The sequence below is a fragment of the Oncorhynchus masou genome, chromosome 24, assembly GCF_036934945.1.
Source record: "Oncorhynchus masou masou isolate Uvic2021 chromosome 24, UVic_Omas_1.1, whole genome shotgun sequence".
Taxonomy (NCBI): domain Eukaryota; kingdom Metazoa; phylum Chordata; class Actinopteri; order Salmoniformes; family Salmonidae; genus Oncorhynchus; species Oncorhynchus masou.
The window spans coordinates 58,655,849-58,667,964 of record NC_088235.1 but is presented as its reverse complement, the minus strand read 5'-3'; the positions used below and the strand labels follow the sequence as shown (position 1 = coordinate 58,667,964).

Genomic DNA, 12,116 nt, shown 5'->3' with positions numbered 1-12,116 from the left:
CTTGAGGTGCTCTTGTCTATGTCACAGAAAAGCTTTGGCATTTAGCCTGATGGAACGCACACTGCCATTTTCTTATTACTAGAGATATCGGTTATGTAATTATTACCCCAGGATGTGTTATGCCAGAGGACAATTCGCACAGGATTCGTTATTCCAAACGCCTCCCTGTAATTCTTCATTCTTTTTTTTCCTATTCAATTGAGTCTTATAAAGGAAGCCTGGACGGTTCTATTCTAGGTTTGAAGATATTTCAACATCATGTGTAGACGATTAAAGGCTACTCGCGCTTGGTTGCCCAATGTGTAGGTGTCCACATAATATAATATTGAGGAAGTGTGATCGTGATCATTATTTTAGCGATCTACAGTAGACGTCCCTCCTAAAGAAAATGCCCCCCCCCCCATCCTGCTGATGTGAGCTGCTGAACAACAGACTTGCACTTGAGATGAGTTAATAGGTGGGAACATGAACTTCCCATTTCCAAAAAATGTAGCTCAATGCTTTTCTATCTAATTCCTACATCGACAACTAGGCCAGGCAACATACTTTTTTTATTGCACATTTGAACAAACTTTTTATATTCATTAGCACAAAGCATATAGACCTAAACAAAAAGGATTCACTGTGAAGAGTGGTACTTGTAGGTTTCTCAAGCAAAATCTGTCAAACTCTAATGCATCAGAAAACACAGGGATGTCAAAAAGCACAGGACTAATATTATCAGAGGACTTTGGAGTTTGCCAAAAAAACAGTAGGTTATTCCTCTCCTCCCTTACATAATAATTCAATAATAATTTTAAAAAAAAATGTAAACGTAAGAAAAGTGAGATTTTCACGTGTGGAATTGCATGTTCACATTTGGAAACATTAACATGTGTAAATCACATTTGCAGTTTCACATGTAAGAAAAGTCCACCCACTGTATACACACTAGTAGAATAAATAAAAAAATAACCCCCCATGTCATTTCAATGAAATGATGATGAACCACTGTGGAATAGACTCTGAATTGACGTCTGGGCCCAGTGGACACGTGTAAATGTCACTTTCACATGTGAAATTGCAAGTTCACACATGGGGGTAAAATAGTGCTTTCCTCCTCACCTGTGTAAAGGTGCTGACAACATGTTGCAGTAGCAATGTCCCCACATGTGGAACGGCAAATTCTGTAATGCCACTCTGTAAAAGGTTACTTAGCGCACCTGAGTTGAAATAGTTATTTCTTAATTCTGTGCCATCCACTCCATTATAATAGTAGTCCATGGCGATGCATTGATTAGGGCTGTGGCGGTCACAACATTTCCTCAGCCGGGGGGGGTATGTCAAGCAAATAACTGCCAGTCTCACGGTAGCATCTCCTGGCTGCCACGCAGCCTACATGCCACTGATGCAGACCTTTGGAACATCTACATTTTAAAAAGTCTAATAAATCCATGTAATATAGCCTACACCTTCACAATAAATCCATTATTTATTTTAGACAGGTCTAAAGAAACATGATATGAAGAAAATGGAGACTATTAAATGAAGAACAGAATAGCATACTCTGAGTTAGTTGTCCTTATATTAGGTCCTAATGCTATGCCATATGGCTGTGGGCTACACTACTTCATTTAGCAGACAAGATTTGCTTAGAATTCCGTGGCATTATTATATAGTATGAAGAATTCAATTGAGCAAAGCTCGATAAAATAGAAAGGATATTTTCTCCAAACGATTTGAGGGAGTGCGCACATGCAGCTATTATATGTTGAGTGGATAACAAAGAAATAGGTACTCCTATATGCTCAATTTAGAGGTATTAATGGAACTTTAGTTGTTCGTTGGGCTATACAATGCCTTCGGAATGTATTCAGACAACTTTACTTTTTCCACATTTTGTTACGCTACAGCCATATTCTAAAATATATATTTTTTAAATTCCCCTTTATCAATCTACACACAATACCCAATAATGACAAAGCAAAAATACGTTTTTAGAAATGTTTGCTAATATATATATATATATATATATATATATAAATTAATATTACATCTACATAAGTATTCAGACCCTTTACTCAGTACTTTGTTGAAGCACCTTTGGCAGCGATTACAACATCGGTTATTTATGGGTATGACACTACAAGCTTGGCACACCTGTATTTGGAGAGTTTTTCCCATTCTTCTCTGCAGATCCTCTCAAGCTCTGTCAGGTTGGATGGGGAGCGTTGCTGCACAGCTATTCTCAGGTCTCTCCAGAGACGTTCGATCGGGTTCAAGTCCGGGCTCTGGCTGGGCCACTCAAGGACATTCAGAGACTTGTCCCGAAGCCACTCCTGCGTTGTCTTGGCTGTGTGCTTAGGGTCGTTGTCCTGTTGGAAAGTGAACCTTCACCCCAGTCTGAAGGACTGAGAGCTCAGGAGCAGGTTTTAGTCGAGGATCTCTGTACTTTGCTCTGGTCATCTTTGCCTCGATCCTGAATAATCTCCCAGTCCCTGCCGCGGAAAAACATCCCCACAGCATGAGGCTGCCACCACCATGCCATGATGGTGCCAGGTTTCCCCAGATGTGACGCTTGGCATTCAGGCCAAAGAGTTCAATCTTGGTTTCATCAGAACAGAGAATCTTGTTTCTCATGGTCTGTGAGTCTTTAGGTGACTCCAAGCGAGCTGTCATGGGCCTTTTACTGAGGAATGGCTTCCGTCTGGCCACTCTACCATAAAAGCCTGATTGGTGGAGTGCTGCAGAGATGGTGACCTTCTGGAAGGTTCTCCCATCTCCACAGAGGAACTCTGGAGCTCTGTCAGAGAGACCATGAGGTTCTTGGTCACCTCCCTGACCAAGGCCCTTCTCCCCTGATTGCTCAGTTTGTCTGGGCAGCCTGCACTAGGAAGAGTCTTGGTGGTTCCAAGGGGACCTTCTTGGGGACCTTCAATGCTGCAGAAGGTACCCTTTCCCAGTAGCCTTTTTTGGTACCCTTCCCCAGATTTGTGCCTCGACATAATGTTGTCTCGGAGCTCTACGGACAATTCCTTCGACCTCATGGCCTGGTGTTTGCTGTGACATGCACTGTCAACTTTGGGAACTTATATATACAGTTGTATGCCTTTCCAAATCATGTCCAATCAATTGAATTTACCACAGGTGGACTCCAATCAAGTTGTACAAACATCTCAAGGATGATCAATGGAATCAGGATGCACCTGAACTCAATTTCAAATCTCATAAGAAAGGGTCTGAATACTTATGCAAATAAAGTATTTCTGTTTGTTATTTTTTTTATAAATTTGCAAAAATGTATAAAAACACATTTTTGCTTTGTCAATATAGGGTTTATTTAATCCATTTTAGAATAAGGCTGTAACGTAACATTGTAAGGCTGTATGATCATACATTTACATTTAAGTCATTTAGCAGACGCTCTTATCCAGAGCGACTTACAAGTTAATTTTTACCTTTATTTAACCAGGCAAGTCAGTTAAGAACACATTCTTATTCTTATTCAATGACGGCCTGGGAACAGTGGGTTAACTGCCTGTTCAGGGGCAGAACGACAGATTTGTACCTTGTCGGCTCGGGGGTTTGAACTCACAACCTTCCGGTTACTAGTCCAACGCTCTAACCACTAGGCTACCCTGCCGCCCCAGGCTACTGATGATCTGAAAAAAAATCTATTAAAAAGGCATGAACTCTGCTTTTTTGCACAGGCTGTACACACTTCATCAGTCTCTTATTCAACATTAGACAAGCACTTGATAATGCCTCAAATATTTTGGCGGTATCCCCTTTGTGTGGCGATAATGCCCCCTAAAACATCTGTGCCTTTTGCGGCCAGTGGCCGTTGTGACCTTGGGTTGAATATAATAATTCTAATTATCTTCTCCCTGAGTGCTGTCTGCACCGAAGCACCTCTCACTCACATAGCTCTCCATCACGTGATCGGGTCTTTCTCACAGAAAAGAAAACCTGTGTTTCTTACCTTACGCTGGGCATCATCCACAAGTGATAATATATAATTCACATGTGATAGGCTAATATTGTCACCCATCAGACTATTCTTGATTTAATCTTGTCTTTACATATACTAAATAATAGTGTGAAATTTGTTTTGATTTAGAATGGACCATTATCATGCACCTGTCTCTAAACAGGGGCAGCGTAAAAAAAAGAATAAATAAATAAATAAATAGAATGTCATCTATGCACTTAAATAGCGAACAAAGGACGCTTTTCCTGTGGTTAATTTTCATACCAGCCAATACTGCTGTTGTAAAGAGAAGCAATATATTTAATATTAGGAAAGTTGACAAATAAATATAGTAGCCCTAGCCTATAGAAAGTTGATGGGATTCTCCTCTTTTAAAATGGAGGCCACCACTCTGTTCTCACACAATTGCATAGCCTACAGAAATGTTGCGCAACATGAGCTCATGGGCTCTCATGAAGTGCTTAATTTGATTTTTGAATTCATTTGCATTGAGGTCAGAGTGATTAGAGGGAAAATAGAGTGCCGAGTACCAGGCAGTTAGCATGTTTGGTGGGCTACTAATGACCATCAGCAGCATCAGAGCATGGAGAAGCCTAATTACCGTGACTAACAGCCCTATTATTGATACACATGTATACAGTGCCGGCAGAAAGTATTCTGAATTGAATATTGAATTGTTCCACATTTTGTTGTGTTACAGCCTGAATTCAAAATTGATGAATTACACCCATTTACACACACAATCCCACAATGACAGTGAAAACATGTTTTTAGAAATGTTTGCTAATTTATAGAAAACTAAATACAGTTGAGGTCGGAAGTTTATATACACCTTAGCCAAATACATTTAAACTCAGTTTTTCACAATTCCTGACATTTAACGCTTGTAAATATTCCCTGTCTTAGGTCAGTTAGTATCACCCTTTTATTTTAAGAATGTGAACTGTCAGAATGATAGTAGAGAGAATGATTTATTTCAGCTTTTATTTCTTTCATCACATTCCCAGGAGGTTAGAAGTTTACATAAATTCAATTAGTATTTGGTAGCATTGCTTTTAAATTGTTTAACTTGGGTCAAACATTTCGGGTAGCCTTCCACAAGCTTCACTCAATAAGTTGGTTGAATTCTGGCCCATTCCTCCTTATAGAGCTGGTATAAATGAATCAGTTTTGTAGGCCTCCAAAAAGTACGATCTTTGTCCCCGTGTGCAGTTGCAAACCGTAGTCTGGCTTTTTTATGGTAGTTTTGAAGCAGTGACTTCTTCCTTGCTGAGCGGCCTTTCAGGTTATGTCGATATAGGACTCGTTTTACTGTGGATATAGATACTTTTGTACATGTTTCCTCCAGCATCTTCACAAGGTCTTTGCTGTGTTCTGGGATTGATTTGCACTTTTCACACCAAAGTACGTTTATCTCTAGGAGACAGAACGTGTCTCCTTCCTGAGCAGTATGATGGCTGCGTGGTCCCATGGTGTTTATACTTGCGTACTATCGTTTGCACAGATGAACGTGGTACCTTCAAGTGTTTGGAAATTGCTCCCAAGGATGAACGAGACTTGTGGAGGTCTACAATTGTTTTTCTGTGGTCTTGGCTGATTTCTATGGATTTTCCCATGATGTCAAGCAAAGAGGCACTGAGTTTGAAGGTAGGCCTCGAAATACATCCACAGGCACACCTCCAATTGAATTTTCTAAGCTTTATAAATGCACAGTCAACTTAGTGTATGTAATCTTCTGACCCAATGGAATTGTGATACAGTGAATTATAAGTAAAATAATCTGTCTGTAAACAATTATTGGAAAAATTACTTGTGTCATGCACAAAGTAGATATCCTAACCGAATTGCCAAAACTATAGTTTGTTGACAAGATATTTGTAAAGTGGTTGAAAAACGAGTTTTAATGACTCCAACCTAAGTGTATGTAAACTTCCAACTTCAACTGTACATACGTTTTCACACCGCTGAGTCAATACATGTTAGAGTCACCATTGGCAGCGATTACAGCTTTGAGTCTGTTCCGGGTAAGTCTCCAAGAGCTTTGCACACCTGAATTGTATTCTTTAAAAAAAAGCTTTGTCAAGGTAGTTGTTAATCATTGCTAGTCAGCCATTTTCAAGTCTTGCCATAGGCTTTCAAGCCAATTTAAGTCAAAACTGTAACTATGCCCTTCAAAACTGTAACAATAGGTGTCATTCTTTGTGAGGCATTGGAAAACCTCCCTTGTCTTTGTGGTTGAATCTTATCTTACAGATAATTGTATATGTGGGATACAGAGAGGAGGTAGCCATTCAAATATCATGTTAAACACTATTATTGCTCACAGAGTCCATGCATCTTATTGTGTGACTTGTTAAACCAATTTGTAATCCTGAACTTATATCGGCTTGCCATAACAAAGGGGTTGAATACTTATTGACTCAAGACATTTCAACTTTTATTTTTAATTAATTTGTCAACATGACTAAAAACAAAATTCCACTTTGACATTAAAACTTCTTCAGGTTCGGTGGATCCCCTGCGGGACAGTTGAGCTAAAGTAGGCTAATGCGATTAGCATGAGGTTGTAAGTAATAAGAACATTTCCCAGTACATATACATATCTGATATTGTCAGAAAGCTTAAATTATTGTTAATCTAACTGCATCGTCCAATTTACAGCAGCTATTACAGCTATTGTTTGAGGAGAGTGCACTGTTTTGAACATGAAAAGTTATTAATAAACAAATTAGGCACATTTGGGCAGTCATGATAGAACATTTTGAACAGAAATGCAATGGTCATTGGATCAGTCTAAAACGTTGCACAAACAATGCTGCCATCTAGTGGCCAAAATCTACATTGCGCCTGGGCTGGAATAATACATTATTGCATTTCAAAGATGGTACACATTTTTTTAATTGTTGTTTTTTTCTTTGGATTTTCTTTTATCGAATGTGTTATATTCTCCTACATTAATTTCCCATTTCCACAAACTTCAAATTGTTTCCTTTCAAATGGTATCAATAATATGCATATCCTTGCTTCAATGCCTGAGCTACAGGCAGTTAGATCTGGGTATGTCATTTTAGGCGAAAATTTAAGGGGAAAAAAAGTGTCCGATCCTTAAGAGGAGGTGGTTATTAAATGTTTTCAATGCTACAGGAGCTGTGTTAATTTTGTTTTAATCCAGGACAATTTGGACCGTCCGGACTTTCATTGTAGCAACTGTTTGCTTGCAGAGGACTACAGGGGTGAAGTGGCTACTCTCAAACAAGTAGCTGCGGAATCCACACCCGCCTACTTTTTCTCTCTCTTCTACCCCAGTAGCCGAATGCCGCTCTGGCCTGGTGGAAGTGTCGCTGCGGTGTTGGCTCTCCAAAGCCAACTGGCCGGCACTCTGCAGAGATCCCCCTCCCCTGGAGAATGGAGCTATTAGGATGCTCCTGGATGACTTGGGGATGTTCCTGTTCTCGACCCTACCAACCAGCCATGGAGATATGTCACTCGCCATGGAAGTCGAAAACAGCGTCATCTGGCAACGGGAGCCTAGGTGGAGATGTTAAGCCCGGACCGGACACAGACCAGAAACAGTTGACGCTCTGGATCCAGAGGTTCTGGCGCCTTCTTCACTGGGGGCTTCCAATTCAAGATCAGATCCAGGAGGTGTCGTTGACTTGCAATAATGCTGCATTAATTTACATTGTCTCTGTCAAAGCCCCTGGGATAATGTAAGTAACTTAATTTATGTCTCCCTAACTACCCTGAAGGCCTCTGTTGATCCTACAGCTATTGTATTCAGTAATCATGTGCCTATGAACCAGAGTTATACTGTTAGCACTGAGGCCCTAGTAGGAAGTCCACAATGTGCTGCTTCCCATTCACTATCAGCTCAAAAATTAATAACATGAGCATGTCTACTGCTGATAAGCTTCCCAGTAAAGCAATAAAAACAATCAAGCATCCAAGAAAGTGCTCAAAATAGTCCACATTAACATATGTAGCTCAAGAAACAACTTGCTAGTAACGTGTCAAAGTGACTAGTACGGCGGCTGACTGGGCTCATTCACAACACAGATGACATTCATATTCTGACCATCTCTCACTTAGATAATACCTTTGATGATACAGTGGTAGCAAATAGACGTCGACCGATTATGATTTTTCAACGGCGATACCGATACCTATTATTGGAGGACCAAAAAAGCAGATACCGATTAATCGGACAATTTAAAAATATATGTATATTTTTTAATGTATTTGTAATAATGACAACAATACTGAATGAACACTTATTTTAACTTAATATAATACATCAATAAAATCAATTTAGCCTCAAGTAAATAATGAAACATGTTCAATTTGGTTTAAATAATGCAAAAACAAAGTGTTGGAGAAGAAATAAAAGTGCAATATGTGCTTTGTAAGAAGCTAACGTTTCAGTTCCTTGCTCAGAACATGAGAAAGCTGGTGGTTCCTTTTAACATGAGTCTTCAATATTCCCAGGTAAGAAGTTTTAGGTTGTAGTTATTATAGGAATTATAGGACTATTTCTCTCTATACCATTTGTATTTAATTAACCGTTGACTATTGGATGTTCTTATAGTCACTTTAGTATTGCCAGTGTAACAGTATAGCTTCCATCCCTCTCCTCGCTCCTCCCTGTTCTTGAACCAGCAACACAACGACAACAGCCACCACATCGAAGCAGGGTTACCCATGCAGAGCAAGGGAAACAACCTCCAAGGCTCAGAGCGAGTGAAGTTTGAAACACTATTAGCGCGCGCTAACTAGCCAGCCATTTCACTTCGGTTACACCAGCCTCATCTCGGGAGTTGATAGGCTTGAAGTCATAAACAGCACAATGCTTGACGGACAACGAAGAACTGCTGGCAAAACGCACGAGAGTGCTGTTTATATGAACGTTTACGCGCCTGCTTCTGCCTACCACCGCTCAGTCAGATACTTGTATGCTTAGTCAGATTATATGCAACGGAGGACACGATAGGTAATATCTAGTAATATCATCAACCATGTGTAGTTAACTAGTTACTTTGATTGATTGTTTTTTATAAGATAAGTTTAATGTTAGCTAGCAACTTACCTTGGCTTACTGCATTTACGTAACAGGCAGTCTCCTTGTGGAGTGCAACGAGAGAGAGGCAGGTCGTTATTGCATTGGACTAGTTAACTCTAAGGTTGCAAGATTGGGTCCCCCGAGCTGACAAGGAGAAAATCTGTCGTTCTGCCCCTGAACGAGGCAGTTAACCCACCGTTTCTAGGCCGTCATTGAAAATAAGAATGTGTTCTTAACTGACTTGCCAAGTTAAAAAAATATTAAATAAAGTGTGTAAAAATATAATATATATATATATATATATATATATATTTTTTTTTTTTAATCGGCGCCCAAAAATACAGATTTCCGATTGTTATGAAAACTTGAAATCGGCCCTAATTAATCGGACATTCCAATTAATCGGTCGACCTCTAGTAGCAATACATGGTTATAACTTCTACAGAAAATACAAAAATGCCAATTAGGGCCGATTTCAGAACCACATTCCTGTAAAGCTTTGAGAGGATTGAAAGTTAAAATACTGTTGAAATAATATGGTTACAGATTCATCTACCTCACCTAAAGCCCATTCTTGTGGGAAGCTGCTCTAGTCCACCAAGTACTAACTGTCAGTATCTGGATAATGTGTTTGAAATGCTTGAGAAAGTATGTGATATGAACAGAGAGGTATGTTTTCTGGGTAATTTCAATATACCCACTGGCCTTCATGAAGCTGCCCACTCAAGAAAAAGCTTCAAAAACTGTAACCAGTGCCTGCATCCTGGATCAGGTTATCAGTCAAGCTACCAAGGTAGTTTCAAACAGCACAGGATTGAAATCAACATGTATTGATCACATCTTTACGAATGCTGCAGAAATTTGCTTTAAAGCAGTGTCCAAAACCATTTGACGTTGTGAGCACAATAAACAGTTGAAGTCAGAAGTGTACATACACTTAGGTTGGAGTCATTAAAACTTGTTTTTCAACCACTCCACAAATTTATTGTTAACAAACTATAGTTTTGGCAAGTAGGACATATCATTTTTGCATGACACAAGTTTTCCAACAAATGTTTACAGACAATTCCAGTGGGTCAGAAGTTTACATACACTATGTTGACTGTGCCTTTAAACAGCTTGGAAAATTCCAGAAAATGTCATGGCTTTAGAAGTTCTGATTGACTCAAATGATGTCAATTAGCCTATTGGAGGTTAACACCATGGGACCACGCAGCCATCATACCACTCAGGAAGTAGACGCGTTCTGTCTCCTAGAGATTAACGTTTGGTGCGAGAAGTGCAAATCAATCCCAGAACAACAGCAAAGGACCTTGTGAAGATGCTGGAGGAAACAGGTACAAAAGTATCTATATCCACAGTAAATCGAGTCTTATATTGGCATAACCTGAAAGGCCATTCAGCAAGGAAGAAGCCACTGCTCCAAAACCACCATAAAAAAGCCAGACTACAGTTTGCAACTGCACATGGATACAAAGCTTGTACTTTTTGGAGAAATGTCCTCTGGTCTGATGAAACAAAAAAATAACGATTTGGCCATAATGACCATCGTTATGTTTGGAGGAAAAAGGGGGAGACTTGCAAGCCGAAGAACACAATCCCAACCGTGAAGTATGGGGATGGCAGCATCATGCTGTGGGGGTGCTTTGCTGCAGGAGGGGCTGGTGCACTTCACAAAATAGATGGCATCATGAAGAAAATAAATTATGTGGACATATTGAAGCAACATCTCAAGACATGAGTCATGAAGTTAAAGCTTGGTCGCAAATGGGTCTTCCAAATGGACAATGACCCAAAGCATACTTCCGAAAGTTGTGGCAAAATGGCTTAAGGAAAACAAAGTCAAGGTATTGGAGTGGCCATCACAAAGCCCTGACCTCAATCCTATAGAACATTTGTGGGCAGAACTGAAAAGGCGTGTGCGAGCAAGGAGGCCTTCAAACCTGACACAGTTACACCAGCTCTGTCAGGAGGAATGGGCCAAAATTCACACAACCTATTGTGGGAAGCTTATGGAAGGCTACCCGAAATGTTTGACCCAAGTTAAACAATTTAAAGGCAACGCTACCAAATACTAATTGAGTGTATGTAAACTTCTGAGCCACGGGGAATGTGACGAAATAAATAAAGTCTGAAATAAATCACTCTGCTATTATTCTGACATTTCACATTATTAAAATAAAGTGGTGATCCTAACTGAAGACAGGGAATTGTGAAAAACTGAGTTTAAATGTATTTGGCTAAGGTGTATGTAAACTTCCGACTTCAACTGTCGTAGCCATATCTAGGAAAACCAACATTTCCAAAGGCTGGGGCAATTACAGTAAATTTAAAAAAAAGAGGTCATACAATACATTTTGTAGTAATTCTTATGTTGATGAAAAATAATATAAAAATAATAATATTTGCTGGTCTGTGGTGTGTAATGAGGAGCAACCAGACACTGCACTTCACACTTTTATGAAATTGCTTATTCCAGTTACTAATAAGCATGCACCCATTAAGAAAAGTATTGTAAAAACAATTTAATCCCCTTGGATTGATGAAGATTTGAAAAATGGTATGGTTGAGAGGGCTGAGGGAAAAGGCATGGCAAATAAGTCTGTCAGCACAACCGATTGGCAAACGTATTGCAAATTTAGAAATCATGTGACTATACTGAATAAAAAGAATTAGCTACAATATGAAACCAATATAAATGATTTAAAGAATGATAGTAAAACGCTTTGAAGCACCTTAAATATCCCGCTCCATCATTCATTGAATCAGACAGCTTATTCATCACAAAATCCACTGATATTACCAACTATTTTAAAGATTTTTTCAATTGCAAAGATTAGCAAATTTAAGCATGACATGCCAGCAACAAATGCTGACACTACACATCCAAGTATATCTGACCAAATTTTTTGAAAAACAAGCATTGTAATTTTGAATTCTGTAAACTAAGTGTGGAAGAGGTGAAACAATTATTGTTGTCTATCAACAATGACAAGCCACCGGGGTCTGACAACTTGGATGAAAAATTACAGAATAATAGTGGAAAATATTGCCACTCCTATTTTCATTGTAAGCCTACTAGAAGGTGTC

At 39.3% G+C, this 12,116-nt stretch overlaps 1 protein-coding gene across 1 annotated transcript in view; it reads right to left on the bottom strand.

The window, feature by feature from the left end:
- The window catches only part of LOC135511411 (PDZ and LIM domain protein 7-like), a 74,122-nt gene that overhangs the window by 27,581 nt on the left and 34,425 nt on the right, over positions 1-12,116 (bottom strand). The window lies entirely within an intron of this gene.